This window comes from Corvus kubaryi, unplaced genomic scaffold (genome assembly GCF_017639235.1).
Source record: "Corvus kubaryi isolate FWS band 111438036 unplaced genomic scaffold, C.kubaryi_AGA036_p1.0 split3-73, whole genome shotgun sequence".
Taxonomy (NCBI): Eukaryota; Metazoa; Chordata; class Aves; order Passeriformes; family Corvidae; genus Corvus; species Corvus kubaryi.
The window spans coordinates 14,950,869-14,964,014 of NW_024582091.1; the positions used below are offsets into that span (position 1 = coordinate 14,950,869).

General features: G+C 40.6%; 1 protein-coding gene across 24 annotated transcripts in view; it reads right to left on the bottom strand.

Moving 5' to 3' along the window:
- SNAP91 (synaptosome associated protein 91) overlaps positions 1-13,146 on the bottom strand; it is a 64,347-nt gene that overhangs the window by 45,089 nt on the left and 6,112 nt on the right. The gene's annotated exons all lie outside the window — the stretch shown is intronic.

Sequence of the window (13,146 nt, forward strand, 5' to 3'; positions counted from 1 at the left end):
GGCATTAGGTGCTAAAAATATGACAGAAAGTCTGCAGCATGGACCAGTTCTCAGCCCACCAGGCTGCAGGCCGTGGTTGTGACAATAGGAAGTTCAGTGACTACATTCCACATTTAAAGAAAAGAAACAAAACCAAAAAAAACCCAAACTGAAATTATATTAGTACATGCTGACAGCAACAGTGGTCTAATTCTTTCATCCAACAATTCTGTCCTGAGCTATGACGAAATGTTTCTCCATCTTTATCCCAGATGAAGTTAGGGCGCACATCATCATATGACTTTACTGTTTGCAGGTTTTTAAGTTAATTGTCACAGTTTGTTACCTCTGGGTTAGAGGAATAAGTACAATTGAATTCTTCACTTACAGGTAATATGTCAAGCACACTGAACCCAGTCACATCAGCAAAAAGAGGTATCTCCAGAAACAGATACTCTAGTCATCACCCAGAGGTTGTTTTAATCAGCAAGCTCCAGCACACCTCCTAGAGTTTCTACAGACCCAGAAAGCAGAAGAGTGCATTCAGGCATGCATTAAGACCTCCTCAACAGTGAGAAAGAACACCAGGAATGACATTAGTTTATACTGAAGCAACTGCACCTTACATAGAAGAAATAAGGCATTAGACTGTCTTAGGGAACAGTAACATACAGCTTGGTGTCCTGGACATTAAGAAGATGTAAACTTGCACAGAAGAGTGCATGAAATTAAGGTAAGCAGTTAAATCATAAACAGTAGGGCAGTAAGCTTTCCACTATCCTCTATATCCCACATCTACTGATAGGGTCTGTGATTTACTACATCACCTGTCATCTACCGACTCCAGTTAGGCAGCCAGCAATTACCTTCTACAAGCTCTCACCTATTTTTGAGACACAGCTGGAAACTGCATACTGCATACTGCAACTGCATGACCAAAACCCGTGTGATGCCACATACAGCCCTAGGAAGACTTCAGGAGACAACTTTATGCAACAACAAGAGCACCAAACACAGATCTAATTGTAGGGCCGAGGCTTAAAGTTTGAAGGCCTAAGCAGGAAAAATTTAAAAGTTTAACTACTAGACTAAGCATTATCTGAAATGAAAATACTCGTCTTTTACTTTTCCTCAGAGGAATCATTGTTAATGATTTCTTCCCCACCCCCAGACTAGAAATTTTCCTCCAACTATTCAAGTCTTTCAGTGATTACAGATATTCTACCTCAAAAGCAGACAGGGTATTTTATGACTGATCCATGCACACCTAAACTATGCGAGTCTACAAGAGGAGTTCAATCCACTAGGACAGCAGGGTCACCACTTTGCAGACTTCCTTTCCCTCCCCTACATAATCCCATGCAATGGAGAGCATTAATGCTGCCAAGAGTGGAAAGTCAAGGCTCAACATTAAACTACTGATTCTGCCTTTGCAGGACAGGAGAAGCCCAGAGGACAAGTCTGTCTAAACAGATCAATGAGTCACATCAGATACGGAGACCAACCTGGTGTGTAAAAGAACCCACACTGCTGCAGCAGAAGCATTCAAAAGTTCAGGTTTTGTTTGGTTGGTTTGGGTGTTTTTTAAAATCCTAGCACGTAATCTTTACGGGGTTTTTTCCTTCTATTACACAGACTTACTTACTTCTTACTAAGAAATCTCTAGCTCAGAGTCACAAGCTTGGGAAAAACACAGTGCTTGCTTGCACATAAAACTGTCTATTGCATGGGCATAAAAGCTGCAAGTTGCCTTCAGTTTTAGGCCAGGGGAATGATTTTCTGGGATGAGACAGGAGAAAAAAATTTTATGATCTTTTTGCTAAGTTTGAATTGAAGATGTTTGTTGTCATGGCATTTTGTTGTCTTGGTTATGGATGTTGGGTTTGAGTTTTTTGCAGAACACCTTCTGAAATGTGTTTATTACTATAACCTCAGCAATACTACCCTTGAAGGAGGAAATTCCGCAGACCAAGTATTATAGTAGTAAAGCCATGCTATTGAATGACAACAGTTCAAGATCACAGAGCTCTAAGAATTCTCCTTGAGCTTGTACAAACAGGCCAATGATCTTTCACTCTGTACTGCTGATTAATGCATTACAGAAGACAGTGGTTTGTAAAAACCTAGAAGCAAGTCACAAGTGGCTTGCTCACTGTTTACCCTGCTCAGAGATTTTACTGCAAGTGACAGCATTTGTCTTATTAATATAAGGAAATGCATCAAATTTGTAAGCTTTCCGTCTTGGGCTTCAGTATGTAGATTTCTGTGAAAGAGGGACACTATAAATTGTGTATTCCATCGGTGCACTTTAGATAATGAAACCTCAGAGGAATTCACCCACAGAAATTTTGGCAATGGAGGCAACAAGGCACTGCTGTATGATGCCACAGCGCTGCTTCTGAAGTCACTCAGTCATTCCTGTCTCCTCTCCAAAATGCTGGAGGGTACAGCATCTCAGACTGCAGCCCTGAATGTTTTAGGACATGAGTAATTATAGTGTACAAAATAGAGAGGCATGATTAAAATTAAATCTACTACTTTCAGTGCACAGAAAAGAATTAAACCATGCATGAAGATGTCACTTGTCATCTGAGGCCAGAAAAAGAAGATTGAGGGTGGGGGGATAATTCTTGCAGAACTGTTTCCCGTTTAGTCACACCACAAAGATAAGGTATCCAAGTTTCCTGGATTTCTTTCCCCAATACCACAGCGTCTCAGCTTAACCAGCAACCATCAGCATCTGGAGTGAAGCACCAGCACAGCTAACTTTAACAAACTGAGCAGCAGAGTTCGGTGGCTAAGCTAAATTTTAAAATAAGAGTCAGAAAAATTAATTTACTTTAACATGGTAAGGAAGAACAGACACAAGGAAAAAGAAAGCATATACAGGAAAAAAAGTCTAGAAACTACATCTTCAAAACACACAGATTCAGACATTTATGGGTTGGACAGTTTACAAAGAGACAATAAAGCTTAGTTTTCCAAGGAAGTCACAGGTACATTTGTTAATACAAAATAGGGAATATTAAGAAGTAACAGATGAAGAACAACTCAACAGAAGCCATATGAAGCAATCTTGCAAAATTGATTCCATTTGGGGCACACACAAGTAGGGCAAACAAGGATTAAAGGTACCTTCCTGAAGCAGTTTCTGCTACTGCAGGCATCCAGTACACTGACACCTAATTCCCAAACCCAGACACCAAGCTCAAATACCAATTCCAAGCACAGTAAGAAATCAGGAATTGTACTGCAGTAGCAGCAAGTGCTTTTATCACAACTTTCACAGAAGTGATTGGAGAATGAAGACCTATATATGCTTTATTTGAATCCATTAGTTTACTGTGGGACTAAATTACAATTGCCAAATCACAGCACATGACTTCTCCTATTCCCTCTCCTCACATTTTCATAGTTGTCATTTTAAAGACTTCTTCAATTAAAGATACATTTTTAAATTATAATTTTACTTTGATATACTTTTTCTAGTTAAGCTTTGAGATGGAAAATCAATGCACACAGAAGAAATAAATGGTTGTCAATTCTCTGACACCGTAACTTAAATCTAAACAACAATCTTTAAGCTCTTGGACAGGCCAATTTTTACACCCAGACTTAAGACAACTGAAATTTAATCATACTCTAGGTTTACTTCTCTTCCCTAATTAACACCTCCATTAATAAAAAGACGAACCTGCCTAATAGAGGAAGAATGGGAGAGGCTTCAGTGAGGCAGACTGAAGTAAGTTAAGCTCTCTCTTCATGGCATTTTGAAGAGCCCACTAAAAGATGGGACCAGCTTAGTGTTTATTAAGCCCATAAGGTGAAAAAAGGGAACAGTAAGAACATTTCAAAGATTTCAGAATTCCAGACTCTTTCAGTCTCATTAAAAACTAGTTTCTAGTTTTTTGTTTTCTTAAAGAGAGAGATTATACAATATTTTAAACAATCTCTCTTAGTCCTCTTCCTTTCCAGATTGTATTCTGGATCTGGGCAGGGATTTTTCCTGGTTTGTTTCAGCCTTCCCCCCCGCCCCCCAATTCTTTAATAAGCAGACCTGGGATTTCCAGTTCATGATTAATTATTCACAATTTACATTTCAGTATGCAGAGAAACAGCAGCAGCGCACAAGACCTCCCTGTTCAGAGGAATATCAGTGCCAGCTTAAGAGCAGCTGTCATTCCAGACTGAATTAACACACAAGCTGCCTCAGCATCTGAGCTGTGTCATACATTCAGTTCCCAAACTTTGCCAAATCTCTCCAACAGTAACCCCCTTACAGACCTTCCTAGCTATTACTCAAATGCTGCAAATAGTCTTCAGGATGTTTTTTTCTCACTTGTAAGTATTTAAATAATGCCTTGAACCCATTGAAAAGGAAATGCAGGATTGTTCCAAATTCAGGCTAGCCAAGAACAGAAAGAAGTAGCTCAGAGTAAGAGTTTTCAAGCATCAACTAAGAAAGTTAAATAGGCAAGTAAGAGTACAGTTCCTCCCCTGCAAGACAGAACTGTATTAGGAAGCTACTACCGCATTGTGCTAACCAGTGCAAGAGCTGAACTTCCATATCTACAGACACCTGACCACAAAACAGTACTGGAAAGCAGAACAAAGTTACCAGTTTCTGCTTCTACAACAATTGCTCATAAGAATATTAGATAATTTGAATGTTGTTGGCTTTGACTATCAGGCAATTCCACAGAAAAGAGTTTGGAATTCATTTCTGAGAATATAATTTATCATTTATTCTTTTCACTTCCAGCTTGCCCTGTCTACACAAACACACAAGTTGATCTGGCTTGTAACAATCACCCCAAGCAGAACAGCAGTCCATGCTGTCTCCTCCTTCCTCCCCAAAAGTCTGCCTCAAGGGTTGCTGCATCTCACCTTGATGCCAGCAAGCCTACCCTTTATCAAAGTCCAGCATCTTTTAGATATTGCCTTGGAACCTCCATGCCTATGACAACTCAACAAACCTAAACACAATCTTCCACTGAGCACGTGCTCTCCAGGTACTATAGACTCCCAATAATGCAGCTGTAGCCCTCGGGGGACTGCTACCTCCTCTCTCCAGCCTTACTTCAAAGATCTCCTCCTTCCAAAATATATCTCAGACTCTTGTGAGGACAAATACTTGCTGCAGATCCTGAAGTTTGAGAGGTCACAAAAATCAATCTTGGAACCACACAACGGCACCCCACACCAAGTTTTTATATACAATTTCTTCCTTTCTGCCTACTCACAGGCATATTGTACTACCCATAGTATTAAGTGTTTTGCAGAACCTATCAATCACATGAAGGGTCTGCAGACAGGGTAAATGACTTGAGTACGAGCAAATTTCTCTTGAAGCATCCTCCAATTTCTCTGCCTGAGAGTTTAATTAGCCTTAGAATCATCTTACTATCTCACTACTCCTTTTAAATACAACGTTGCACCACCTCCTATAGTATCAAATACCTATTTTGAAACAAAGTGAAAAATCTACTGCCCATACACATTGCTGTATTTTATTCCAACATACTTCCATATGGTTTGCACCCCTCCTTAACCAACATATCAAGGCAAGTTATTTGGCTTTAAGTCACCTGCAAAAATCACCCTAGCTCATTAGCAGTGTTACCTCAGTTATGCTGCACTTGTGTTCCCTCTGGTCCTTAATTATTTATATGTATGGCTTTTCCTCCTGAGAGGTTCAGGTTCAGCTCTCTTGGAAACAGGAAATAAAAGCCAATCACCAGATGGTCTTCTGCTGGATCTAAAAGGGTGCAACCACAGCAGCTGTCTCTCTAAGTACTTAATAATGGGGGCAAGGCGTGATTAAAAATATAGATCTTGCTTTAAGCAATTCCTTCAAGTTTCATGAACTATGAATATTTTTTACGTAAAAGAGAAGTTCCCAGAACTCAGAGCTCCACTGCCTCTGGGGGAGAACAGCACACACGACCTTTAATGTTTACAAGGGGAGTAGTACAACTGAAAGGAGACATTCAGGCCACCTGCAGAAGCTCGGTTTTAAGGAGATGTCACTGAGGTTTTAAGTATAGTCATTAAGACTGCTAATTAATTAGCGATTAATATATTTTATGAATAAAGTCTGAGACCTTGCTGACACCCATGACCCAACCAGTCAGAAGAATAGAAGTTTCATTTTTACTCAGGAATTACATATCTGGAGTAACAGCAGATAGGCTACACAAACTTTCTACTATAAACATGCTATGGAAAGCACCTTTTTAACCTCACACATATGAAGCCAGAACACTAAACAAAGGGGAAGAAGCCCCATGGTCCAAGAATTCTGCCTGCTTTCTTCCCAACTACAGCTATCACAGCTTTTTTAAGCATCATCACTGTAGGAAAAGTATTAGCTATTAAGCATGGAAACTTTTCCCTGTCCAAAGTCGTAAGAAGCTCAATCTTGAACCTCGTTTGTACAGAATTCACTCACTTTGAATACCAAAGAATCTGTCTCGGGCAAAAATACAAGTTCAGCAAAGTGGAGGAAAGATGAGAAATCACAGCTTTAATGATCTTTTCCTCTAACCCACAGAACCCACTTCCAATCCTCCTTCCATACAAATCCTGCTCCACAAGTAGCTCAACAGAAACATGCATTTTTCTGCTCAAATACAAGAATTAAGCATTTCCGCTTAAGTTGATACGAAACACCAAGTAATTCGGGAGCTAAATGTGCCACTTCTCTATTTTATTGATTTACTGGAAGTAAGAGCTGAGCCACAAATCATCGTTGCACTACCTTTTTTGTATAGCCCTTAATAATTTAGGATATGCAAAATTCCATTTGGTGGACACCAACCAAAGGTTATAAAGTTAAAATATAATAGCAATTGTCTTGGAGAAATGCTACTTCCCATCCTATTGTAATATGGCATCTTAGATGCCAAACTCTAGGGGGAGAAGAGACATGGAAAAACCGTGCTAACATTACAAATAGCTTTTGACCAATAACTTTGCATGAAAAGGAACATTCATCCTGCATGGCAAATCTCAGACCACATTCTACAAGACATTTCCTTCAACACTTCAAACCTGGAAGCCTTAACCAAATACACATTAATTTAGAGACAAAACTGCAACCACCAGCCAATCTTCTGCCAAGCCTTCAAATCATTTATTCAATTTCCTCTAAGGGAATTGTTCTCTCCCTCCATGCAAGCATTAAAGTGACAGTTCTCTTGCATCCTAGCTCTTGCTGCAAACAACAAAGCAATTTTAAAGGCATTGTAGAGTCACAAGATTATTGCTTAGAAGGATAACAGTCAATAAAATCTACTGAAACGACTACTGTCAATTGCCTACTGACATTAGGGACATCCACAACCTGATATCAGGATTCCAGCTGTGGCCTATGATTATCCTTCCATGAAAGTGACCAACCCCTAACATTACCTGTTGGTTGTATCAACTCATAACTCTTGTCACTTGGGTGCTTGCTGGAATAGCAGTAACAGGATCAACTTCACCTTTTAGCGGAGAGTACAGCTACACTAGAAACACAAGGATTTCATGTTTGCCTCAGTTGCACTGGGCCATTTACTGTAATCTCTGCACTATGGCATTTTCTAATCAGCCTTTACATGCTGGGCTGATCTTACACTCCAAGCATATCTGTCAGAAAGTGATAATCAGCTGAGGCATGGTAGCAGAGCTCTTTCAGTTGCCATGCTGGAATCTGAGAAGAATTCTACACCCAAATTATCTCCTTTCCTCAGAAGACCATTTGTTTTTAATAAACTTGTAGAAATGAAACTATCACTAGCCTATCAACTCTGCCCAGAACAGCAATTTGTAATCCCCTAAAAAGCTGAACAAGACTGAAAATATATTGCAAGAAGCCTGATGTTCCAGCTCCAGTACTTAGCTGTTACATGTTGGGAATACATTAACAAAACAAAAAAAATTGGGTGGGGATGAGAAAATGTGCAAGCAACTTCAGTGCCATGGTAATTAGCTACAGACTTTATGCTAGAAAGAGATCAGTTGGGTAGGCAGCCTCAGAAGATGACACATCTTACTCAATACCCAGACCATGGTCCATGCTTTTCCTACTCCCTCAGCAGGATTATTCTCAGAGTTGTCAGTTTGTTCATCAGTGGATGCCACAGAATGACACAACCTGAAATTCTTCACCAGGAATGAAATGCCCACAACCATGCAGGCAGCCCTGTTGAAAACATGAACATACATGTAGGAAAAAGAAACCAAGAGTCATGCAAACCTCTGCACAAGCCAGTGCAACAGTATGACCTCCTGGAAGCACACTGAAGCAGCTCCAACTAAGAAGCAAGTACTTTCTAACACGGTTGCTATCATTTCAATCCATTGTCTTGTATCCATGGTATCTACCATGAAGCAGAAGAGTTCCTAAAACCAGATGGCTGCCTCATATGTGAATGTTGTGCCTTAAAACAGTCTTTTTAACGAAATGACTGATCCTTCATAGTTAAGAAAAAAAGGTAAAATACGAAACCGTGCAACTCCTTGATGTCCATTCCCTTGTACTACATCAGCTAAACAATAATCCTTTGCTTCTGCCACACAGGTGAGTTTAAGTCTCAAAAATTCTCAAAAAACTAAATTCTACTTCCAATAGACTTGACTCTTCAACATGAGCCAGCAGCCTTTCACATACTGCAGATTTCCTGATGTTGCAAAAAAACCCAAAATCTGCTAAATTCAATGGAACATCCACCTGAGAGGTAGAAGATACAGTGAGGACTACTAACATTTAAAAAAAACTGACAGTATTAAGTAGCTATCAACAGTTGGAAGTCACCAATGCCTCTGGATGATGCATTTGCCGCTGGCAGTAGAAGTCTCCTATCAAGCTATTGATGAGTGAGGAAGTTGGAATCCATCACACAGGCTCACACCCAGGCAGTGAAGCTTTTTGCCGAGTCAGATCTCTGGATTGGAATACCCAGAAGTGCCAATTTAATTTCTAAGCATGATATAGAGCATGATATTTGAAAGGTAGTTTCTCATAATACTGTCTAAGCAATTTCCAGCTTTTGGATTAACAAGAAGCAGCTCTTTAAACTCACCTATTACAAACACAGCAAACCTTGCCTGTTAACACTCTTGCCATTCACAAACAAAAAAGCAATCTGAAATTTAAATCAACTTAGCAAAACCAGAAAAACTCTAATGTAGTCTTTCATAGTCATTTCATAGAATGAAAAATCAGATCAGAAAGTCACAGGCAAGGCTCACACGTGAAAATACCATTGTTTCACTTGCTCACAACAAAACACAACTCATGATAAAATGTAAATGTTTTCTAAACACTGGCACACTAAATATGCTGAGTTCCTTCTGGCTTGCTGTCTCTTAACAGAATGTACATTTTTCTATAAATGCATTTAGATGAAACTGTAAAATTTAAATTAAGAGCTACAGGCACAATAAACATACTTTGGATTCTAGAGTCATACAACAGGATCCAAACCCAAGTCTCCATTTGAAAAGGTTGGATTTGAAAACTTCAGGGTTGCTAAAGGACTGATGCAATGACAGGTTAACGTCTTCATCTATATTTGACCTATATGTAATGAGAAACAGCAGCCTTCAGAGGCAGGAAACAGACCAGCTGGCTTGTCCCTTTCACACAAGTCCTACACTTCCTGGAGGAAGAAGTGAAAGGAAGAGTCCCGTTAAAATCAGTTTGAACTCACACTGAAGTGCATCTACGTCGGCTCCTCAATAATGCTTAAGACGTGCACCCTCCTAGTGCTGTCCTGCACTGTGGCAGGATCCCCGATCACTGCCTTCTTCTGAGGACCTTCCTCTAAACTTGTCAACTTGCATACATTTAAACAAGGTGGGCGACAAGTCAGCATGTTTTATTCATGCTTTGAGCAGTCATGTCTTTCTCTCACTTCTGTGGACGACCATTTCAGAACATTCTGTAAACTATCAGAGTGATTTAAGATATATAACAAAACTATGCCAGAGGCACCAGGAGCCTGCCAGGCTCTGCAGGCTAACCCCTGACCATCTGCTGTGGAAGCACCTGCTGCCATCGTGTCATCAGCGCTCGTGGCAAGCCAAGAGTCAGTTTGAAGTGATGTACTGTACTGTCAGTAGTCAAGCCACAGCCTTGTATCACTTCTTAGGACAGAAAAGTTTAAGACACTTTCTTGAAAAGACATGTCCTTTGGTCCTTTATTTGTATGGTACAACAATCTTAGCTCAAGTAGACACCAAACTCTCCAATCTACCCTTATCAGTGTTTTGCATCTCAGCCATAACCTAGTCTCCTAAACACTTAGAAACAATGAGCAAAGAACATTGTTTTCTTTTTCAATTCCTTCTCTGAGTCAGTAGAGCAACCTTGTCAAAGCATATGGCTTAACTGTTTTGTTAGAGCTCTGTGGTCCAATTGCAACACAGGAGTTCCTGCCAATTTGCTTTTTACCTGTGGTAATTTTGCATATTGGCTTACGACCAAAAGGAGTTGATTGCCACAAGTCACACCCAAGCAGACATGTCCTGTCAGCAACCTGCAGTTCTCAGTACACATGGGTGGCAAGGTTTGGTGGTCTTCAAGCATGATCATGTCTATCTACTCACAAAATCCCCTCTACAAAAACCATCGTAACACATTTGAGTTTTATCAATAGCTAGAAAAAATAGACTCTAGGAAAGGCAACTGACTGACATGCTGCCTCAGCTCAGATGGCCAGAGTAAAAATTACATAAACACACAACATTAGCATAACATCAGGACCTTTTAGCATCCAATCCCTTTCATCAAACTAATTAAGATAGAGATATAACCTACAACAAAGCATGACATCACATTATCCTGGGCAGAAAAGAGAAACAGGAGGGCATTTAGACGTGGCTGGTCCAGAAGGAAGCGCTAATATTGTGCACTGTCATTTCCTGTGCCTACAACTAAACTGTGAGCCTCAGATGCCCAGTGAATGCCCCATTTGCCAGCAGCCTAGAAAATGCTGTTCTAGTATTCCACCTACATTCATTTCAAGGCTGATGTCCAATATCACTTGTGATGCTAGTGCAGATGGATAGTATAGTATATTCCCTCTCTTACTGAACTACAGCTCTCAACTGCTTCAGTAAATGTTTCACAATCTAAAGAGAAGACTTTATGAGCACAAGCAAAACATGTTTTGTATTGATTTTGAGTATTTTCAGCCAGCTCTGAAGTAAACAGGATCAAAATAGCAAAATTAAAAGCATTAAAAACTGTTTTAAGGGTCTAGCATATGGTTTGCAAGATTCCAGAAAAAGCAGACCTTACCATACTCTGCAAAGTGACAAGCTAGCCTGTGCCAAGTATTCCAGTTGTCTTCCAGCAATTTCCAACATCTGGTTTATTCAGGTTAATTTAAGCCACCAGCTCTCATCCAAGCAAAATTTTGGACAGAAGGAAAACCAAGCATCTGTGCCGAATCTGATGGGGTGTGATACTCTAATATCAGTTTACCAGTGAGGCTTCACACTGCAATCTTGCTGGTACTGCTGACTCAGAGGAACAGAAGTACTGCTGCAAACCCTGCGCTACAGACCACTGTCCGCAAGGCTACCAAGAAGGCTTCTTCTATCATCTCATTTAGTCTGAGTTCAGGGTTCAGTCCTGTGCCAGGTGACCCATCCTTTCCTTTATATGTCCTGCCCTGAGATTCAGACCCTGATTTCCTGCCTTGCTTTACTCCTTGCTGTTTAGTTTTTATGGTATTTGAAACCCCTCTCTCCAAACCAGGCAGGATACTATTCCTAATCTGCATGCCATGTGTTGAAGCGTGGAGATGCAAGGTTTATCACTCACTGGTGAGACCCCTGTACTTACGCTAGGCACACAATAGAAATTGTGCTTTTCCACCCTTACCAGCATCCTGATCTGTGCTCCAAAAAAGGAACAGGGCATGGTAACTTAAGGATACTGTTTGGTACTGTTTGGACTCACCTTTAGGCTACAGTAAGGCTGAGGGAAGGGATATAATGTCATCACTCCAGCCCCAATTTTTCCCCATCCTCAGAAATACTGGAGCCAGCTCCTTCAGCAATACTGTATGTCCACAGCTGACTGAGGAAGGTCTATCCCTTTATTTTCTTCGGTGACAGGGAATGAACTCAATGTACAAGGCAAGGTTTTGGTAGCACTGGGAAATGCTGGAGCTGTGACTTCTGACAACAGGGATCTCTTCCACAGGTCTCAGAGGATATCTGCTCTACCTCTAACCTTGGTGTACCCTTTGCCATTTCCTTTTCCCACTTCCTCTGTCTGTCAAGTATTTTCTGCTTTTTCGTGGGTTTGTTTTCCTCATGATGCCACAAACTTGGTGGATGGGCTTAGCTGGGTATTTCAGCAGATCCACCATGGAGCTGGCTGTGTCTGGCACAGAGCAGGTCCTGGTCTCTTCTCATAGAGGCCAGCCCTGCAGCCAACAATTTGTCACAGACACCCAGCACTGGGGAAGGTAAGCAGGGCAGGAAGAGCAAAGGAGTCTCAAGAATCTTGAGCAGCAGTAGAAAAATATTAGAAGCAGTGTGCCTCTACTATACTACCATTTCTTCAAAAGTAGGAACCGTGATGCAGGAAATTCTCCTCTTTGGCTACCAATTTCTCAATCCAGCAAGAAGCAGAGAAAATGAGTAGCCTTCAAAATGCTTTATGCCCTTCAAAACTATGCTGTCATCTACTTTTAAGCGCTTCAGGGGATCCTTCACATGGCAGAGACACAGAAGCATGGGCTGACCACACTTACTGAGCATTTTCCTGGAGACTTCACAGAACTCCTCACTAGAGTGACAGGCCCATGTATGGCATGCACAGAAGATACAGGGTTTAAGAGTGAGGCTGGGAAATCAGAGACATAGATGAAATCAAAACACAGAAAATCAATCAAATCCGCATATTTTTGTTATTGTCATTTAGAAGATGTTCAACTGCTGCCACCTCAGATCTAAGAGAGCAACACTATGAGATTATTATGAAACACACTCAACTACTAAATAGAAGTCTCTGGTCACTGGGATCCTGACCATCTCATAAACAGCTACTCCATCAAGGTCTACAGTGGAAGTCAATACAATAGAAAGACCTGACTTGTCCCAGAATTTGTCATCCATGACCTTGACAAAGCATGTTTAACAGAAAGATCTTTCTTACTATTG